Source organism: Chrysochloris asiatica, unplaced genomic scaffold (assembly GCF_000296735.1).
Source record: "Chrysochloris asiatica unplaced genomic scaffold, ChrAsi1.0 scaffold00202, whole genome shotgun sequence".
NCBI lineage: Eukaryota > Metazoa > Chordata > Mammalia > Afrosoricida > Chrysochloridae > Chrysochloris > Chrysochloris asiatica.
This window is the reverse complement of record NW_006408720.1, coordinates 1,820,030-1,841,220: the sequence shown is the minus strand read 5'-3', so window position 1 is coordinate 1,841,220 and position 21,191 is coordinate 1,820,030. Positions and strand designations below refer to the sequence as shown.

Genomic DNA, 21,191 nt, shown 5'->3' with positions numbered 1-21,191 from the left:
TTCTTGACTGCTGTTTCCATGAGTGTTGATAGTTGATCCAAGAAGAATGAAGTCCTTGACAACTTCAATCTTTTCTCCGTTGATAAGAATGTTGTTGATTGGTCCAGTAGTAAGGATTTTTGTTTTCTTTACAGAAGAAACTGATAGTATTCTTCAATTTCTGCATCATTGGCTTTTGTGGTTGGTGTATACATTTGAGTGATATTTGTATTAACTGATCTTCCTTGTTGTTGATGTATGCCGTAGAGTCGGTTCCGACTCATAGCAACCTCGTTGTTGTTGTTGTTGTTAATTGCTGTCCAGTAGGTTCCAACCCATAACGATCCTGTATAGGGTTTCCAAGGAGTGGCTGGAGATCTTGAACCACTGACCTCTTGGTTCAAACCAACTTTGCAGAGCAGGACAGAATTTTTTAGGATCTATGATTTATTCATTGCAATTAATTTTTCAACAATGTAAATAGCAACTATACACATGGACCTTACTAGATAGAATGCACAAGAACAAAATTGGGAGTCCTGGTGTAGGATATGCACTGGATTGCTAAACACAAAGTTGGTAGTTCAAACCCACCAGCCTCGCTTCAGAATCCTTATACAGGTTCACTATGAGTCAGAACCAACTAGATGGTACTTAACAACAGCAAAACAACAACACGCAGGGAAGAGACACTACAGAAGCTCAATATTGTTAGTCAAAACAAAGTCAGAGGCCCACTGTGGATCAGACCATCATTATTCATATGCAAATTCAGGTTGAGGGTGAAGAAAATTAAAACAAGCCCATGGGAATCAAGATACAACCTTCAGTATTTCCCACCTAAATTTAGAGACTATCTCAAGAACAGATTTGACACATTGAACACTAATGACTGAAGACAAGTTAAGTTGTTGGATGAGTTGATAGCTTGAGAAGACAAAGTCAAGTATTATAAGGAAATGTACAAAGACCTGGAGTTAGAAAACCAAAACAGCAAAGCATGCTCAGCATTTCTCAGGCTGAAAGAACGGAAGAAATATTCAATCCTCAAGTTTCAATATTGAAGGGGTGTCCTGGTACGGTGTATAGAATAAGCACTCGACAGCTCACTGCAAGGTTGTCAGTTCAAACCTACCAGCCACTCCTCAGAATCCTTATACAGGGTCACTTTTACTCAAAATTAACTCTATAGTACTTAAAAGCAACAACATGTACAAAATATTGGATGATGCAGGAAGCATCAAAAGAAGATGAAAGGCATACACAGAGGCACTGCTAAAAAGATTTGGTCAATGTTCAACCACTTCAAGAGGTAGCTTATGATCAACTGATGTACATTTGTGATCGTTCCAAAGAAAGGTAACTCTACAGAAGGTGAAAATCATGTAACATCACTAATATCACATGCAACTAAAAGTTTTCTGAAGATATACTTTAAAATGTTTGCAACAGTGCATTGACAGGGAGCTACAAGAAATTCAAGCCGGATTCAGAAGAGAATGTAGAACAAGAGTTAATGTTGCTGATGTCAGATGGATCCTCACTGAAAGCAGAGAAAACAAGAAAGATATATAGTAGAGTTTTATTGACTGTGCAAAGACATTTGACTGTGTAGATTATAAAAACTACGGATAACATTATGGAAAGTGGGAATTCTAGAACCCTTAATTTTGCTCATGTGGTACCTGCATATAGATCAAGAGGCAGTCATTTGAACAGAATGAGGAGATACTGCAAGGCTCATCAGGAATGTATTCTTTTGCCTTACTTATTCAATCTGTATGCAGGGCAAATAATCCAAGAAGCTGGACTATATGAAGAACAACATGGCATTAGGATTTGGGGAAACTCATTAACAAACTACAATCACAACCTTGTTTGCTGAAAGGAAAGATGAATTTAGGCACTTGTTGAGGAAAGTCAAAGAACACAGCCTTCCATGTGGATTGTACCTCAATGCAAAAAAACAAAAATCCTCACAATTACACAAGTAAACATCATGATAAACAGAGAAAAGATTATGCCAAGTATATCACTTTCTCTGAATCCATAATCAACACTCATGGAAGCAGCAGTCAAGAAATCAAAGTATGCTCAATGTGGAATTTAGACCTCAATATGCACTCTAGAACAATAAAAATTATCAATGAAAAAATAGGGAAAGATTTAGGGATTCTAATACATTACATAAACACAATGGCAAACATTACTAAAAACACACAGAAGATAAAATAGAAGATGGGACCTCCTAAAAATTAGACACTGATGTGCATTCAAACACACCTATAAATATAGTAGAGCATGCTGCTGTTATTGCTGTTCAGTGCCGTTGAATCAGTTCCAACTCATAGCAACCCTGTATAGCGTTTCAAAGGAGCAGCTAGTGAGTTTGAATTACCGACCTTGTGGTTCAAACTGACCTTGTGGTCCAGTGCTTTATCTCACAGTGCCACACCAGGAGCATACAGGGATAAAATGATGAAAACCTATATATAAAAAAAAATCTTAAGTCAATGAGCTCCTGGGCCTGGAGACTCAGGACGAAGATCTGAGAGGACATTGTGATCAACTGACATAACAGACCACAAAGACAATGTTCTACATTCCACTTTAGTGAGTTGCTTTTGGAATCTTAAGCACTCATGAGCAGTCATCTAAGGTGCAACTATTGGTCACTCCATGTGTGAAAGAAGGAGGAGTGATGAAAATTGAAGTTGCTTGGAGTCAACTAGTGCAATCAATGGAGCAGGTGTACATGCGTCATCATGACTACAAGATCAGAAGAACAAGATGGATCCAGCTACCACTACCAACTACTTTGAAAGGGATCACATTAGAAGGTCCTAGATAGAATGGCATAAAATGAGAGACAAAATTCAAAATTATAAAGAAGAAAGACCAGGCTTACTGATCAGAAAGAGACCAGAGGAACCTGAAATTATGGCCCTCGTCCATTCTTCAGATCTGAAATGAAACTCACCCTTGTGGCTCAATTGTCAGGCAAGAAGTATATAGTTATATGTTGATGTTAGGTGCCATTGAGTCGATTCTGACTCATAGCAATCTTATACAAAACAGAAATAAACACTGCCTAGCCCTGCACCAACCTCACAATCATTGTTATGCTTGAGCCCATTGCTGCTGCCACTGTGTCAACCCATCTCAATGGGGGTCTTTCTCTTTTTTGCTGACCATCTACTTTACCAAGCATGATACCCTTCTCCAGGGACTGATGCTTCCTGACAATATGTCCAAAGTATGAGAGACAAAGTGATGCCATCCTGGCTTCCAAGAAGCATTATGGTTGTATTTCTTCCAGCACAGATTTGTTTATTCTTCTAGCAAGCATTTTGTTGTTGTTGTTAAGTGCCATCGAGTCGATTCCAATCCATAGCAACACTGTATAGGGTTTCCGAGGAGCTGCTGGAGAGTTTGAACTGCTGACCTTGCAATTCAAATGGCTTTGCAGTCTGGCACATTAACCCACAGCGCCACACCAGGACTCTCTAGCAGCCATAGTACTTTTAATATTCTTCTCCAACACCATAACTCAAATGCATCAATTTATCTACAGTCTTCCTTATTCACTGTCCAACTTTCACATGCATATGAGGTTACTGAAAATACTATGGCTTGGGTGAGGCATGCTTTGGTCCTCAAACTGACATCTTTGCTCTTGAATGCGTTAAAGAAGTCTTGTGAAGCAGATTTGCCTGATGCAATACATCTTTTGATTTATTCGTTGCTGCTTCCATGAGTATTGAATATGGATCCAAGAAAAATGAAGTGTTTGACAACTTCAATCTTTTCTCCATTTATCAGATGTTATTTACAGGGGGCACAAAAACACCAGTAATATCAATCATTAAGGATTAAAAGAGCAACATTTTCCTAAAGACAGATTTGAGAAAGAATGGGAAGGAGCCTGGGTTGGAATTAGAAACTACAGGGAGGAAGTGTGATAACTTTTGTTGCATAGATGAAACAAAGTGTATGATTTGTTGAATGTAAAACTAATGATCTTGTCTGTAAACCTTTACTGAGTTCACAGCAAATAGTAAACAACAACAACAACAAGGAAGACCCCCAGCAAGATGGATTGAGAAAGTGGCAGCATCAATGGGCTCAAGCGTGGCAATGATAGTGAGGTTGGCCCAGGATTGGGCAGTGTTTTGTGCTGCTGTGCATAAGGTCGTTATGAGTGGGTACGACTAGATGGCACTTAACAACAACAGTAACAAATGGCTAACGATTGTGAACATTTCTTCATATGTTTGTGGGCTGCCCAAATCTCTTTCTTGGCGAAGTGTCTGTTCATGTCCTGAGCCCATTTTTTTATTGGGTTATTTGTCTTTTAATTTTAGAGGTGCTGTAGTTCCCTATGAATTTTAGAAATTAGTCCCTTGTCTGATATGTCATTGCAAATGATTTTTTTCCCATTCTGTGTGCTCCCTTTCTACTTTCGGTGAAATCCTTTATTTCAATTTTGTCTTCTTTTGTTTGTGCAAATTCCCAATATTTGGTAATTTGTGGGTGCCTAAATTTGTCCTTATTTTTTCATTGATGACCTTTATAATTCTGGGATTCACATTTAGGTCTTTAATCCATGCTGAGTTGGTATTTATATATGGCATGAGGTAAAGGTCTTGTTGCAATTTTTGCATATCGATTTCCAGTTCTGCCAGCACCATCTGTTGAAGAGACTATATCTTCCCCATTCAATGTACTTTCACCCTTTGTCAAAGATCACTTGGCTATATGTGGATGGGTTAAGTTCTGGATTCTCAATTCTGTTCCATTGATCTATGTATCTTTCATTGTACCAGTACCAGTTTTGACCACTGGAAAGCTAACTTCTTAATGGCAATATTGACACATTTTCCACAATTCCTACAAAGAATATCTGGTTCCTTCACACTTCTTTTTTTTGTCCTTCAGAATTAATGACTATAAGATATTTTTCCATGGTCAGGAGCTCTGGTAGTGTAGTGGTTACAAATTGGGCTGTGAATCGCAAGATCAGCAGTTTGAAACTACCAGCTGCTCCTCAGGAGAAAGATGAGGCTTTCTGCCCTCGTAAAGATTTACAGACTAGGAAACCCTGTTCAGGTCGCTAGGGGTCGGAACCGACTCAGCGGCACTTACCAACAACAAAGAGTACATAAACGCATGCTCTGTCTGCATTTAGAAGGTAAGAACATTTCCTTTTTCTAGAATAGGAAGGAAACCCAGTAATATGAATTTGAAGCCATTTTCAATGGAAACTAAAAGCACTTATGTAAGAGGAGGCTAGTAATGTCCCCCTGTAGACTGAAAATAAAATATGTATTTGTATATAACTGTTTACAGGTGAAACTTTCCCAAGTATGCTAATATTTTATGGCTGTACAGGTGTATTTCTAGAACCACCTCTCTGACCAACATATCAACCTCTTTCACCTTAGATTAGAAAATTCCTGAGGAGCGAGTACTAGCCATTTCTGGTACCAAAGTATAATTAAAGACTATAACATATGATACTTATAAGGAAATTATTCTAATAATGACATTATAAATAATAACCTAAGTCAAATAATGCCACAGGTTACAACCAAGAGCATCATCTGAAGCACTTCTGCTCCATAACATATGGGATCTCCGTGAATCAAATTAATTGGATGGCAATAAACCCAACAACAGTTGGGTTAAATTTCCATTTAACTGACATGATTTATAAACTTTATGATAGGTTGATTAAAATAGTGATTAGTGAATGATCTTTGAAATTTAATTAAACATTTCCATTTAAATTGCTAGCACCTTTAAAGCAGGGGATTCATAAAACTAGAGCACCCCTAAGTTTACGTCAGTGTCTGTCCCAGGAAGAGCATAATAGCATTCACAGGTTTAGAAATGACTGAACAGATAAACTCTTTTATCTTCCTTACAGCCAATAAAGTTAATCTTGGATATACTCAAGGGATGATTTTAGGTTACAAATATTATTATTATTAATTTTCTACACACCTTGCATAAATAAAAATTTTATAACTTTGAAAAATTGAAATTGGGTGGACCATGGAATTAGACATACTGAAAAAAGAAGACTTTTTTTTCTTGACCAGAACTTTTTAAGCAATGTAGCTAAGTACAAATCTAAGCTAAAATCAGACCCCTGTGCAAGTGCATTCAAAGAATGAGTGCCAAGGATTTTGACTCATGGGTCACAGATATGGCAAATCGATGAGTTTCCTACTCCTCAGCTCCTGTATCCACGTGAGCACACATAGATTCACACACACACACACACACACACACACACATTCTTCATGACTGAAAACTTGTGCATTTATTTTATTTTACTTTGCTTATTTCCTTAATTGTTGTTGTTGTTAAGTGCCGTCGAGTCGGTTGCGACCCTGTACAGGGTTTCTGAGGCTGTAAATCTTTACGGGAGCAGAAAGCCTCATCTTGCTCCCGCGGAGCAGCTGGTAGTTTCGAACTTCTGACCTTGCGGTTCATAGCCCGATTCGTAACCACTACACTACCAATACTTACTCTAAAAACACAATGAAAGAAACTTGAATGAGACTACAAAGGTGAAACAAAGCACAAAAAATAACTAAACCTTGATGCTTCACTGGTTTTGTCACTTTTTATTGACATATAATTTCCTATATATTAATTTAAGTCATACACAGAACAGTAAATATTAGTATTTAGAAGTTGCAAATCTTCCAACTATCTTTCAGTAAAACACGGTGGCCTTTTCCTCGATTTCTAGAAAAGTAAACACAGGTCTTCTTAGGAACCCCATAGAACAGAGTAGAGCTCTCCACAGGGTTTTCAAGAATGTAATCTTCACAAAGTGATTGCCAGAAGTGCCTCCCACAGAGGTGGGTTTGAACTACTTACTTTTAGTTAGCAGATGGGTGTTTTAACTACTGTACCTTCTTGGGCCTATGTATGATTGTCTTTGCCATCTAGTTGATTCTGATAAAAGCCCTGATGGTGCAGTGGTTAAAGTGCTTGCCTGTAAAGAAATCCACTCTGTGGAAGAAAGAGCCTGCTTTATAAACGTTGTTATTGTGTGCCACTGAGTTGGTTCTGATTTATAGCGACCCTGTATAGTGTTTCCAAGAGCAGCTGATGGGTTTTGAACTGTCGACTAATTGCGGCTAACAGATCAGTGTTTATCATATAGCACCACCCTATGCAGCAATTCTTTCCTGCAAGGTCATTATGATTCAGAATCAACTGGATGGCAATTTCATTCTTTTTGTTTATTTGTTTGTTTGCTATAAGTATACACAGGTTCAGAGTAAAGGGAGAATAGGAATGTAGGAGTGAAGATTACTCTTTTCACTTGACTAGATGTAGCCCACACCTGTTGTTGTTATGTGCCGTGGAGTTGGTTCAGGCTCATAGTGGCCCTGACCTACACCCACATTAATAACTGACACTTTCATTTCTAAGTGGTGTTTCTGTCAGCATAACTTTCAGCAATGCAAATGCACAATATGAATTCAAATTTCTTTTCTAGGTCTTTATAGATATGCATGTGGACAGCCAAGTTTGTGTGTAAATTAATTAAGCAAACAATTGAACCAGAGGACCTACTGTACACAGTAGATAACCCTCTCACCTTTTCCAGTAGACAGGTTAATAGCTTGGCCTTGCCTGACTTCCTAATTTTCTGAAAGTAATTTTCTCAAATAACAGATAGATTGTATCTGGCAAGTCCAGTTTGGGCTCAGTTTTTAAAACATACAGAGCTTGAAGCAACATTGAAATGTCAGGATTTGTGGATAAGTTCAAATTGTGAATAACGTAATTAAAGTTCCCATATTTAATTAAAAACATTTTAGCATTCCAGGAATGGGATTCAGCTGATAATTTAGTTTTAACTTTTTATCTGTTTTATTTTTTGAAGGATCAATGTAGAATAGACTTGCAATACCTAGTAAACTAACTTTTAATACATTATTTAGGAACATTTCTTCTCTCTTTTTAAAACTGTTTAAATTTTTATATAGATTATTTATCTTACTGTGGGAAATATATGTATAACTTAAATATTTTTTTCATTAGTGCAATAATGATATATTCATGGGTTATATTTAACTCAAGAAAGAAACTGTCCATTCAAACTCAAGAACCAGAGTTGGGACAATGCTGAAAACTCTGGCTTGGCTCACTCAACCTTAATCCATCCTTCTTATTAACTTGTCTTAGATTCAGATTTTAAAAACCAAACAACAACAGAGTTGCCCTCTAGCAAACTTTGATTCATGGTGGCCCCTGTGTGTCAGAAGAGAACTGTGCTCCAAAGCGTTTTCAAGTAAATATTTTTTCAGAAGTAGATCACCGGACTTTCTTAGGAAATGCCTCTGGATGAATGGAAACGGCCAAACTTTCAGTTAGCAGCTGAGCAAATTAACTATTTGCAGCATCCAGTGTCTCCAGATGCAGTTAGGTCCTACCAAGTGTAGTGCTGCAGGATAACATGCTGAACCACAAAGTTGGTTTGAACTGCAAGTTTGTCAGATCAAACTCACTAGCCAATCCTCAGAAACTCTATTTAGGATGCCTATGAGTTAGAACCAACTAATGGCACTTCACAACAACAAATTATACACTATCCTGAGATAGAAAGGTTAAAATGATATTACTTTTTGTTGCACTTCTGCTGGCCATCTAGGTTATGAAAATATTATGCTTTCCTTTAGCAATGCCAAAGCATTTGTTATCCAGATTTGTGGATGTTGACAGATGGTGTGATAATACAAGTGGACTTTCTCCAAGCCTAGTCTTAAGTGGCGATCTTATAATCAGTTCCTCCTTTGATGGTCAGTTAAGATTCTCAGAGTCTTTCCAAGAATCTCAGCCAAAAATTTATTTCTATCTTTCTAATCACGTAATTCCTTGCTTCACTGACGTCTTAGTTTTAGAGTAGTTATGCATTTTTTGCACTGAACCGTGGCTGATGAAGGGAACGGGGGTCAGATGCCTTCATCAATTAGAATTTCAGTTCTAAGAACCAAGAGAAATTTCTAGGCACAACATCTAAAACAGATGTCAGGTTAGAACCCAGTCTAAATTTCAAAGTCAGGCTATTTATCTAATCCAAATCCAAACAGAAGTAAAGGAAATAAGAACTTTAGTTGTCAAAACAAAGATTTCAGGAAAATGCAGATGTTGGAACATAACAGACAAGACTCCAAGTAATGTGCAACATTTGGTTACTCTTAAGACCTCAAAGCACAAAACAGACTATTTAAACATTTCAGGACAGGGCTGGAAGAAGGAGGCATTGATGGTGTTCTTTAGTATAATAAAATTAAAACAAAAGTGAAACCAATTGTCATTGAGTTGATTCTGACTCTATTCTAAAGGACAGATTAGAATTACTCCATAGGCTTTCTGAGACTGCAAATCTTTATAGGAACAGATAGCCTCATCTTTTCCTGAAGAGTTGCTGGTGCTTAGCAGCCCTACACTCAACCTACTGAACCACCAGGGCTCTGTTGAGTACAGTAGTGTTAGAAAACAGTCTTTTGTTTTATTGTGTTTACTTTATTTGAAATCACAAATTGACAAATTGAGGAAAATAATGTATTAAAAATATGTGTGATTATTATTAAGTTAATAAAATATAATTTATCCTTGTAAATTACTCAAATTTTCCAATTCCTTAGTGACACAGCCCTTTAGTGACACACCTGCTCAGTCCAAGTAGTTTTAAGGGACCCACCAAGATGGCCAAACTTCGTCTCTCAGACTTCGGACATATTGTCAGGAGGGACCAGTCGCTGGAGAAGGGTATCATATTTGGTAAGGTGGAAGGTCAGAGAAAAAGAGGAAGATCCCCAGTGAGATGGACTGGCAAAGTGGCAGCATCAATGGGCTCAAGTGTGGCAACAATTATGAGGTTGGCCCAGGACCAGGCAGTGTTTCATTCTGTTGTATATAGGGTTGCTATGAGTCAGTACCGACTTGATGGCACCTAACAACAATAGGGTTCATGCCTTGACAGTGGTCTGGAGTCATCCTAATTTAGTGGTGAACTTTTCATGTGAGATTAAACTAGTTGTTGGGTGTCCCCAAGTCAATTCCAACTCATAGTGACCTTATGTGACACAATAAATCAACCCTTATAAGAGTTTAGGCTGTAATCTATGCTAATCTTTACAGAACATGCACATGGCTAAGCATCCTTGTGTGGCACTGCAGGATAATGCTCTGTACCACAAGGTTAGTTTGAACTGCAAGGTTGGTGGTTCAAACTCACCAGCAGCTTCTCGGAAACCTACACAAGGTCATTATGAGTCAGAAGTTACTTGACAACACTTAACAACAACAGCAACACTACCTGAAAGGGTGGTGGTTTGAAGCTACCCAGTAGTTCCTCAGAAGAAATATTATAGCCAAGGAAACTCTATGGGGCAGTTATTTTCTGTCACAAGCAGTTACTGTTAGAATCGATTCTACAGCTCCCAACAGCAACAATGACAATCTTTATTAGAGCAGATCTTGCAGAGCTACGGGGTTCTAACCAACTTTTTGGTTAGCAGCTGAGTGCTTCACTGTTGTACTATTAGGTCAACGTAACACCGTCATTAGCTTCTTAAGTATTAGAGTATTTTCTACAGTAGGATTCTGTGTAACTCAATTATACTACTATGTCACTGTGCATAGTTAGGGAACACCTATAAAAACTTAAGTGAATTACTGGTTATTTCATTTGTTTTGATAAAACTCTAATTAAATTAATTTTTCTATGTATCAGATTCATTTCCCCATTAAGCCTAGATCCCTTATGTTGTTCCTTGTAGAGTTGGCCCCCACATAAGGGAATACTATGTGTAACTGGAAGGAATCATTTACCATCATCTATGATCTTTCATATGTGTGAGCCCACTGTTGCAGCTATTCTGCCAATCCATTTCACTGAGGAGTCTACCGTCCCAGACACAATGCCTTTATTGGTCTTTTCTGATAATGTCCAAAGTCCTGTGACATGTCCACTATCCATCTGTCAATTTTTTCTACTGTTGTGGCTTTCATGTTGTTATTTTATGAAAGCTATGCTACTAATATTTCAAAAACAAGAGGAGTCACCTATTGTAAACAAATTTCAGTAGAGCTCCCATACCAAGGTAGATTAAGAAAAAAGACCTGGCAATCTACTTTAGAAAATTGTTGTTGCTGTTGTTGTTTAGTGCTGTTGAGTCAATTCCAATCCATTGCAAACCTTTATACAGCTTCTGAGGATCAGCTGGTGAGCTTGAACCGCCAACCTTGCAGTGCAAACCAACTCTGTAGTCTAGTGCATTAACCCACATTGACACACAATTAGCCCATGAAAAATGCATGAACATCCTATTTTCATTGTTAAGTGTTGTCAAGTTAGTTCTGACTCATAGTGACCCGGTATGAGGTTTCCAAGGGACAGTTGGTGGGTTTGCATTGCTGACCTTGAAGTTCAAATGCATCTTGCGGTCCAGTGCTTATCCAACAGTGCCATACCCTGACTCCATGATCATCCTATGTTATTGTTGTTGTTCAGTGCTGTGAAGTCAGTTTTGACTCATAACACTATATAGAGTTTACCAGAATCTGCTAGTAGGTTTGAACCTCCAAACTTGTGGTTCAAAATGACTTTGTGGTCTAGTGTATTGTCCTGCAGCGCCACAGCAAGATCATCCCATGTTGTTGTTAAGTGTTGTTGCTCATGTTCCACTCATAGTGACCTAGAACATAGGGTTTCCTAGAAATGGTTGATGAGTTTGAACTGCCAACCTTGAAGTTCAAACTGACCTTGCAGTCAAATGCATTATCCTGTAGTGCCAAACGAGGACACCAAGTTCATACTACAGCCTCCTTTAATTTACTTAGTTCTATTACAGAACTATTACAGAATAGATATGACAGGGCACTGAAGTGAAAGTAAATTGAAAAGACACATCTAATTTAGATTTGATATGACAATGACTAAGGAATTAAAGGGAGCACAGTGGATGTGTAAAAATGCACTGCACTGGACTACGAACCACAAGGTGAGCAGTTCTAGCCCATCATCTGCTCCACAGGAGAAAGATGAGGCTCTCTGCATCTGCAAAAAAGACTTACAGCCTCAGAAACTCTATACAGGTTTGCTATGAGTTGGAACTGACTCCATAGCACTTAACAAAAACAAAGGGCTAAAGGTACATGACAGGAATACATGCACTTTCTAATTTGAGCACATAGATAAAGCCACTCATAGAGATGTAGATTAGTAGAAGGACAGCATTCATGTGAATAAAGAACAAATTATAACTCAGCAAGATAATAAGTCAAAAGTTCATGATTCCGCTGCTGGTCTTATTCCCAGTGTGTGTGACTGAATAAATAACTTAATCATCAAGTTTGACAGCAACATGGAAAATAAAGTTAATTATCTGGTTGTTATTATAATTTATATGACATAACTGGAAAGGTGGAGTAGAATCTTATGAAACTTGAAAATTTAAATTTAATTGCTTTGATCTTGCTCAGTTTAAAGTTTTATTCAAAATATTATTTCATATTTTCACATTACATTAGGTGTTCTGGGCTACATTCTTATGAAAAAGAAAGAGCATGGTGTTAGAACATGCTATTTTATTTAGAAAGATAATGAAGTAAAGTGGAGGTATTTCAGACATTTCAGTGGACAGGGGTACAATTATTGTGGAATAATGCATTTCAAATTACTGTACATACTCTCGTGTAACATCAATCAATGCTTTCTTGAAGCAACTGGAAAGAGAACACAATGAACTACAGTTTCTTTATCAGATCGATGTCAGTAGGTGAGCAATAGGGACAAATGAGAACACTGTCTTCATTTCCCACCATTCTGACAAGCAAAAACCAATAAACATAAGCCATTTTATGTGTCATTTTGTAATATCAAAAACAAAACGAAAAAACTCCACAGTTGCGGCAAGTTTTTATACTTTACTGCTTTGTTTTCAAGGAGAAATAAAATATGTTCATTATCAAGAATCAAAGAGAACAAAAAAAAATGTAAGTCAACACCTGATTAACTTCATCTTTGATACAGAAATAAAAGCATGTGAGGAATAGACCTGTTTTTCAACATCAAAGTTGAAACTTTAGGAGAATAAAAGCAGGAGTTGGGGAGCTGAAAGAAACCTGTCAAACAACATTATTAATTGAGAAGGTGTGCAAAGTGCATTCTGTCTTTCCAAATAATTTTGGTGACATTTAAAAGTAAAATAGGATATGCATGATTAATTATGCTTGCTCAAATTTACAAAGTATTATAAAATTTTGTGTGACACTGTAGGATAAGCACTGGACTGCAAGGTCAGTTTCAACAGCAAGGTTGGTGCTTCCAACTCTCCAGTAAGTCCTCAGAAAGCCTATACCTGGTCACAATGATGGCACTTAACACCAACAACATAACAAAATTCCTTTTACTCTTAGCTATGTACTCTTAACAGCGCAGCTTTCTGGATAGGTAGATCTAAGTTAATGTGGATGTATGTATAGCTGGTCAATGTCAGTTTGAACTACAAGGTCAACAGTTCAAACACACCTGTCTCTCATTGGAAACCCTATACAGGTCACTGTGAGTCAGAACTTGCTGTGGTTGTTAAGTGCCATCATAGTGACCCTGTGTAGGGTTTCCAAGGAGCAGCTTGTGGGTTTGAACAGCTGATCTTTAGGTTAGCAGTCCAGCACTTATCTTACAGCACCATATCTGGACTCCAGTATATATACTTAACAACAACAACATGTAAATATTTAGGGAACACAGAGGCTTTGTAGGATAAGCATTGGATTGTGAAACACAAGGTGGTAGTTCAAGCCCACCAGCCACACCACAGAATAAAGATGAGATTTTCTACTCCTGCAAAGATTTACAGCTTTGGAAATCCTATACAGTTCCAACTTGACAGCATATAACAACATGTATGTATTTGTATATATGCATATATACACATGCATGTGCTTTTGTTGTTGTTGTTAGGTGTCAACAAGTGGGTACCAACTCATAGAGACCTCATGTATAGCAGAAAAAAACACTGCCCTGTCCTGCGCCAACCTCACTACCGTAGCTACACTTGAGAACATTGTCGCTGCCATTGTGCCAATCCATCTCATTGGGGGCCTTACTCTTTTTCACTGACCCTTCACTTTACCCAGAAAGATGTCCATCTCCAAGGACTGGTCCCTCCTGATAATATGTCTAAAGTATGAGAATGAAGTCTGATCTTCTAATTATAATAATTATGTTGGTATACAATTGCTGTTGTTGTTGTTGTTCAGTGCCGTTGAGTGAGTTTAAATATATTATTGTTGTTGTTAAGTGCCATAGAGTTGATTCTGACCCATAGCAACCCTGTACAGGGTTTCCAAGGAGCAGGTGGTGAGCTTGAACCACTGACTTTGCAGTTCAAAGGACTATGCAGTATTAAGCATTAGCCCACAGAGCCACACCAGGGCTCCCAGGGTCCAATATATAGTGACCCTGTATAGGGTTTCCAAAGAGCAGCTAGTGAGTTTGAATCCCTAACCTTGTGGTTCAAACCCTGACCTGAGGTCAAGTGCTTATCCTATGGTGGTACCACACCAGGACTTGTTATATAATTGTTGTTGTTGTTAAGTGCTGTCAAGTTGATTTTGACCCATAGCAACCCTATATAGGGTTTCCAAGGAGCATCTGGTGAGCTTGAACCACCGATCTTGCAGTTCAGATGACTTTGTAGTCTGACGCATTAGCCCACAGTGCCATAACAATTAGAAGACCTTATTTTTGTAATTGTTTGTTTTACTTTCTTCCCCAAAACAAGGTCCTCTAAAATAAAATAAAGTAGAAGATTGATGAAAAAGAGGAAGACCCTCAACATGATGGATTGACATAGTGGCTGCAAAAATGGGCTCAAACTGCAACAATTGTGAGGACGGTGCAAGATAAGACAGTGTTGTATTCTGTTGAACAGATGGACACTATGAGTCAGAACCAACTTTATGAAAACTAACGACAGCAATAACACTAACTAGACATATGAGGCAATTGTCATGTGCTTAGAATCACATGGAAGTTAAGTATCGGTCTGATAGACCTGCTACTAATTAGTAGCAGATTCAGAATTGAAAATGTCAACTTTGTGGATCACAGTTAGAGGCAGTAGTAGGAGCCAGAAGGATTGAATGAAAGATCCAGTGCTATGGGTTAAGATATTTAAACATACTGAACTTTACTTGCCCGTGATCACACAAATAGAAAGCAGCAGATGATTCAAATTGAGGAAGTAGAAACAAAGACATAACACACACACAGAAATCTACTAGGCATATAAATGAATATTAAAAATTATTAGAATAAATACGAATATGAAAAACCTAATATTTTCAATGTGAATTAAAAAGTACAACTACTAATATGCTGGTGGTGCTGTAAGATAAGCACTGGATTACTAAACACAAAGTCTGGAGCCTACCAGACTCCACAGGGGAAAAAAGGAGGCTTTTTGTTCCTGAGAAGATTTGCCTCCTTGGAAACCTTATACAGGGTTGCTATGAGTTTGAATCGACTTAGCAGCAAACAACATCAATATCATCAGCATAGAAAACATACAATTTAAACATAATGACATAGAAAAATGTAAGTGTTAATAAGGCAATAGATATAGAATTCAGGGAAAGAAATACTGCTATTAATGAAAAACAGCATTTTATAATAATAAAAGGTCAATACACAAAGGAGATAGAAATAAAATGTTATGCAAATTAAAACAACAACAAAAACAAGTCCTCAGTAAGGACAAGGAGACCTGGTGGGAAAGTGGCTAAGCATTTAGCTACTAACCAGAAAGTGGCCCGTCTTTTGAACCCACCAATTGCTCAGTGAGAGAAAGATGTGGCAGATGACATACAGCCTTGGAAACACTATGAAAAAGTTCTATTCTGTCACTATGAATTGGAATTGACTAAATGTCATAGTAACATAGCCTTAAAATCTGTAAAGTAAAATGGAAGAAATTAAAACTGCAAAACTAACATCATAGAGAAAGATAAAAACACACATTTTTCTGCAACTGTTAGAACAAGCAAACAACAGCAAAAAGTCAATAAGGTTAGCAAAAATTAGAAAAGCACGATTAACAAATATAAACTAATTGATTAATATAAAACACTACACCTGATTAACTGCAAAATGAACATTGTTTTCAAGTACATATGGAATATTTGCACATGGGCATAAGACAATCTCAACAAACGTCAAAGGCTAGGGTTCAGTGATAAACTAGAAAAGTTCCCCAAAGTAGAAAAAAAAGGAAGTTTAAAAATATTTTGAACAAAATAATTATTTTAAAAAAATACATTATCCCCATTACATAAGTGAAACAGAAAAAGTTTCACTTAAACAAATTGCATAGCTGTCTGTGAATACATTATAAAAGAAGCAAGCTGATATTCAATGATCTAAGTATCTGCCTTAAAAAATTAGAAAACAAACAATAAATTAAATCTAAAGTTACCATGGAAAAGGCAATAATAAATCTAAATACAAAATAATGCACTAGAGCCAAGATAATTGAATTAGGAAAGACAAAAGCTGCTGGAAAACTGGGTTTCTTGGAAAGTCACATGCAAAAGAATGACTATGGATCTCTACCTTACACTATGCAAAACTATGAACTCAAAGTGGATCATAGGCCTAGATGGAAGAGCTAAGACTATCAAACTTTTAGAGGGGAACACAGGAGTAAATCTTTGTAACCGTGATGAAATAGTGTTTTCTTAGATATAGTAACAGCTCAAGTGGTAAAAAAGAAATTGACAAGTTGAACTTTATCAAGATTAAAAACTTTGTGTTTCAAAGGACATCATTAAGAAATTGAAAAGATAATGCATAAACTTCAAGAAAAAATGTACAGAATGTATTTATTATAGGGACTTTGTCTTTCACTTTTTATACATTGAAACCCATGATAGCCATAAGTAAATGGGCTTGCCTTGTTTTACTGGGTCTCCAGAGGTTTCCATCTTTAACAGGGTGCAGTCTTACTACATTTCTATCACTGATTTTAGTGTAATACAGTTGTGTTTTTTTTCTTTGAAAATATAGGCATAAATAATTAGCACATGAAAAGATTATCACCATTACTAGTTATTATGGTTTTTATTATTTGGTTATGTGCCTTGGAGTTGGTTCTGACTCATAGTGACCCTGGATAGGGTTTCTGAAGCTGAAAATCATTATGGGAGCAAAAAGCCTCATCTGACCTTGTGATTAGCAGCCCAACTCATAAACCATTACTTTACCAAAGCTCCTTTCACTAGTTATTGGTTGGATGTGTACTGTGGAGTTGGGTTTGACTCATAGAAACTCTGTATAGATTTCTTAGGCTGTAAATCTTTACAGGAGCACAAAGTCTCATCTTTCTCCCATAGGACAGCTGGTAGTTTTGAACTGCTGACCTTGAGGTTAGCAGCCTGATTCATAATCATTATGCTACCAGAGCTCCTTTCCACTAGTTATTGTTGCTGTTGTCAAGTACCATCAAGTTGGTCCCGACCCATAGCGACCCTGTAAAGGGTTTCCGAGGAGCAGCTGGCAAGCTTGAACCACTGACCTTGAAGTTCAAATGGCTTTGCAGTCTGGCACATTAACCCACAGCATTATTAGTTATTAGGGAAATGTAAATCAAAATCATTATTAGATACCACACCACACTAACTAGGCTAACTGTAATGAAAATACAGGTAATAATAAGTGTCTGAGAGAATGTAGAGAAATTTCAGTCCTCATACATTCCTGATAGGAATGAAGAATGGTTAGCAATTTTGGAAAATAATTTGGTAGTTACTAAAATTGTTAAACATAGAGTTCCCATAGCAGCAAGCAATTCACTCCTAAAAATATATCCAGGAAAATTTAAAATCTTCATACCAAAAAATTGTGTGTGAATGTCCATAGTAGCAGTATTCATAGATACTATAGAAATGTAATGGAGTCTTGGTGTGGTGCTGCTGGCTAATGTGCTGGACTTCAAAGTCAGTTTGAACTGCAAGGTCAGTGGTTCAACCTCACCAGTCACTCCTCCAAAACCCTATACAGGGTTGACATGAGTCAGCATTGACTTGACAGCACTTAACAACAATAACAACACAGAAATGTAAAACAATATAAATTAACTGATGGATGGTTAACAAAATGTGGTATGTCCATTGAAAGAAATAGTATTTGGTAATTTACTATTGTTAAGTGCCGTTGAATCACTTCCAACTCATAGTGACCCTGTATCAGGTTTTTGAGACTGTAAATCTTTACAGGAGCAGAAAATCTCACCTTTTTCCTGCAAAGTAGCTCCTGGGCTCGAACTGCCAACTTTGTGGTTCACAATCCAGCAAAGGAATAAAGTACTGATGCATGCTGACAGACCCCAAAGACAATGTTCTGCATCCTACTTTTGTCAGTAGCAACTGGAGTCTTAAAAGCTCATGAGTGGCCATCTAGGGTGAAACTGCTAATCTTTCCCTGTGTGGAGGAAACAAGAATGATGAAAACTGAAGATGCTCAGAAACAATGAGTCCAATGGACAAATGGAACATCTGAACATCAGTCTCTATGACCCAAAGACCAGAAGAATTAGATGATGCCTAGCTACCACTATCAGCTATTCTGAAAAGGATAATATAAGAAGGTCCTGGATAGAGTGGGAGAAAATATGAAACAAACAAACAAACAAAAAAAAACCCTAGAAATTATATATATATATATATATAAATAAGGCTTGTTGTCAAAAAGAGACTAGAGGAACCCAAGATTATGGCACTTGGTCACAGGTCTGGAATTCAACACACCTTCTTGGCTTAATGTTGAGCTAAGCAATAAATAGGTATATAGGTGGGACAACAACACTAGTGAGGTATGCATAACATGGAATAGTCAACTATTCAAGACCAAAAGGGCAGTTTTACCTAAGAACAAAATTCAGAAGAGTTCGAAAAGGAGGAAACAAGAATCACAAGGAAAAAGTGGAATACATGATACTACATTGAGGGGATCGCAAACATTGATTTCTTGAACGGAAACCTGATAATCTGTTCTGTAAACCTCCACTTACTTCACAATAAAAAGTTCAAAAACATAAATTCACCAGAAAATATCATCACAAGTGAAAGAAAACTACATAAAAATGCCATATTATGTAATTTCATTTATATAAATTGTTCAGAATAGTAAATCTATTAAGATAGAAAGTATAGTTTAGTTACCTAGGCCTGGGAGGTTAGAATAAGTGATAGGATTGATGGCGATCCATTAAGCTAGAAGATTTTTGGGGGGGATGGTAAAAATGTCCTAAAATTAGATCATGGTGATGGTTGCACACCTCTGTAAATATACCAAAAAACATCAAACTTTATACTTTAAATAGATAATCTTTATGATATTTAAATAATATCACAATGGTGTTAAGTTCTGATGAGTCAGTTCTAACTCATAGCGACCCTGTATAGAGTTTTCAAGCAGTGGATGGTGAGTTTGAACAGTTGACATTGTGGTTCAAATTAACCTTATGGTCTAGTACCTATCCTACAGTGCCACACCAGGAATCCAATATCACAATAAAATATAAAATACAGAAAATCAACAAAGTACACAGTTTATTCCTTGAAAAATATTAATGATTATTAACAAGAAATATTATGAAAGCAAGAGACTAGGATAAAATGCCAGCCTTGGGAAGGAAAATATGACATTATTATATATTCCAAAAGCATTAAAAAATAAAATGACCAATTTTGGATTAATCTCTTGAAAATAAAGTCATCATATGGATGAAATACAGATTTCAAGAGAAACAGCATTTAAACTGATATAGAAATGAAATAAATTCTTTCCATATTTCTGAAAATAGTAAATATCTCTTTCCATTTGTACAGGCTTAGTTCAAAAAGGAAAGGGGGTGGATACATGTACTCAATCCACCAGCCTGAAATCAAAACAGACATTTGTGTAAAGAGAATGATATTTAGAGAAGGATTTGAAGAAAACACTTTAAACTAAAAGGGAGAAAGCATCCCTTATCCTCATTCCCACCCCTTTAAAAAAATACTTTTAGGATAAAAGCATTTTATACGGGAAAGAAGACTTTTTTTTAAAGACTCAGCTCTGCACTGAAATTTGGTGCAACAAAATCAACATACTAATAGTAATCTAAAGTTAAGTAGAGATATTATATTGAAACTAGGTATATTATCATATTTTTCTTAAATGTCTTTCACTGAGTGCTAATTTTGCCTATGTAAAAGAATTAATATCTACAATGTGGCGTCTAAAAGTAAAACTTTGTAAAAAAATATATAAATAATGAGGTGTTCCAGGTTTTGACGATAAGGAAATGTAAAAAGCTATACTATTTTTTAATTTATGCCTACATTGTTTGAGGTCCTAACAACATGAGCAATGTTATATCCATTCAATAGTGCTAGGATACCTAATTTCTGTAGGTGAAGTCATTCAGCCCATGGAAATAAGGCAATCAATTTTGTTTGTAACTTCATTGCAATATGTGTAATAAAATTTGGTTGGTATGACAATGTGTCTGTGGAAGTTGACAACTTGGTAACAGCAGTGTGAACCTATTTCATTTTTTTTTAATCTTTAAAGAATTACTGGGTCGTTAAATGAAATTTTATTCCTGTAGGATGTATCTGACACCTAGAAACCAGGTGTCTACATTCCCATATCTGCATTTGAGCTGCTGGTTTCTTAATATGGAATTACAAAGCTTTTCTCATGGATTATTTCACTCAATAATTACAGTTAACAATTATTGTGTGGATATAAAAAACAGTTTAACAGGCGATCAATTAACTGGTGACATTTGGCTTTTAACCTAAGGGACTTACTTCATAGGTTGAACTATCTTTTGACTGGATAATATTGTGCTAATCAAATTAAACTTAGACAAAAGAATCCATTCAACATATGTATCCCTTCCTAGTGAATAATTATTAGTAACCATGCATATAAAAAGCCAACCAATGATTACAAAATACAGATCAAAGACATATGTTTCTCATCATTAGAATCAATTTACACAATATTTAAAACTACATTTGACATTCAGTTGTTGTTGTTGTTAAGTGCCGTTGAGTCGGTTCCGACCCATAGCGACCCTGTACAGGGTTTCCGAGGGTGTAAATCCTTACGGGAGTAGAAA

The 21,191-nt window shown here is 36.7% G+C and overlaps 1 protein-coding gene across 1 annotated transcript in view; it reads right to left on the bottom strand.

Moving 5' to 3' along the window:
- Positions 1–21,191, bottom strand: part of MARCH1 (membrane-associated ring finger (C3HC4) 1, E3 ubiquitin protein ligase) — a 541,031-nt gene that overhangs the window by 487,874 nt on the left and 31,966 nt on the right. The gene's annotated exons all lie outside the window — the stretch shown is intronic.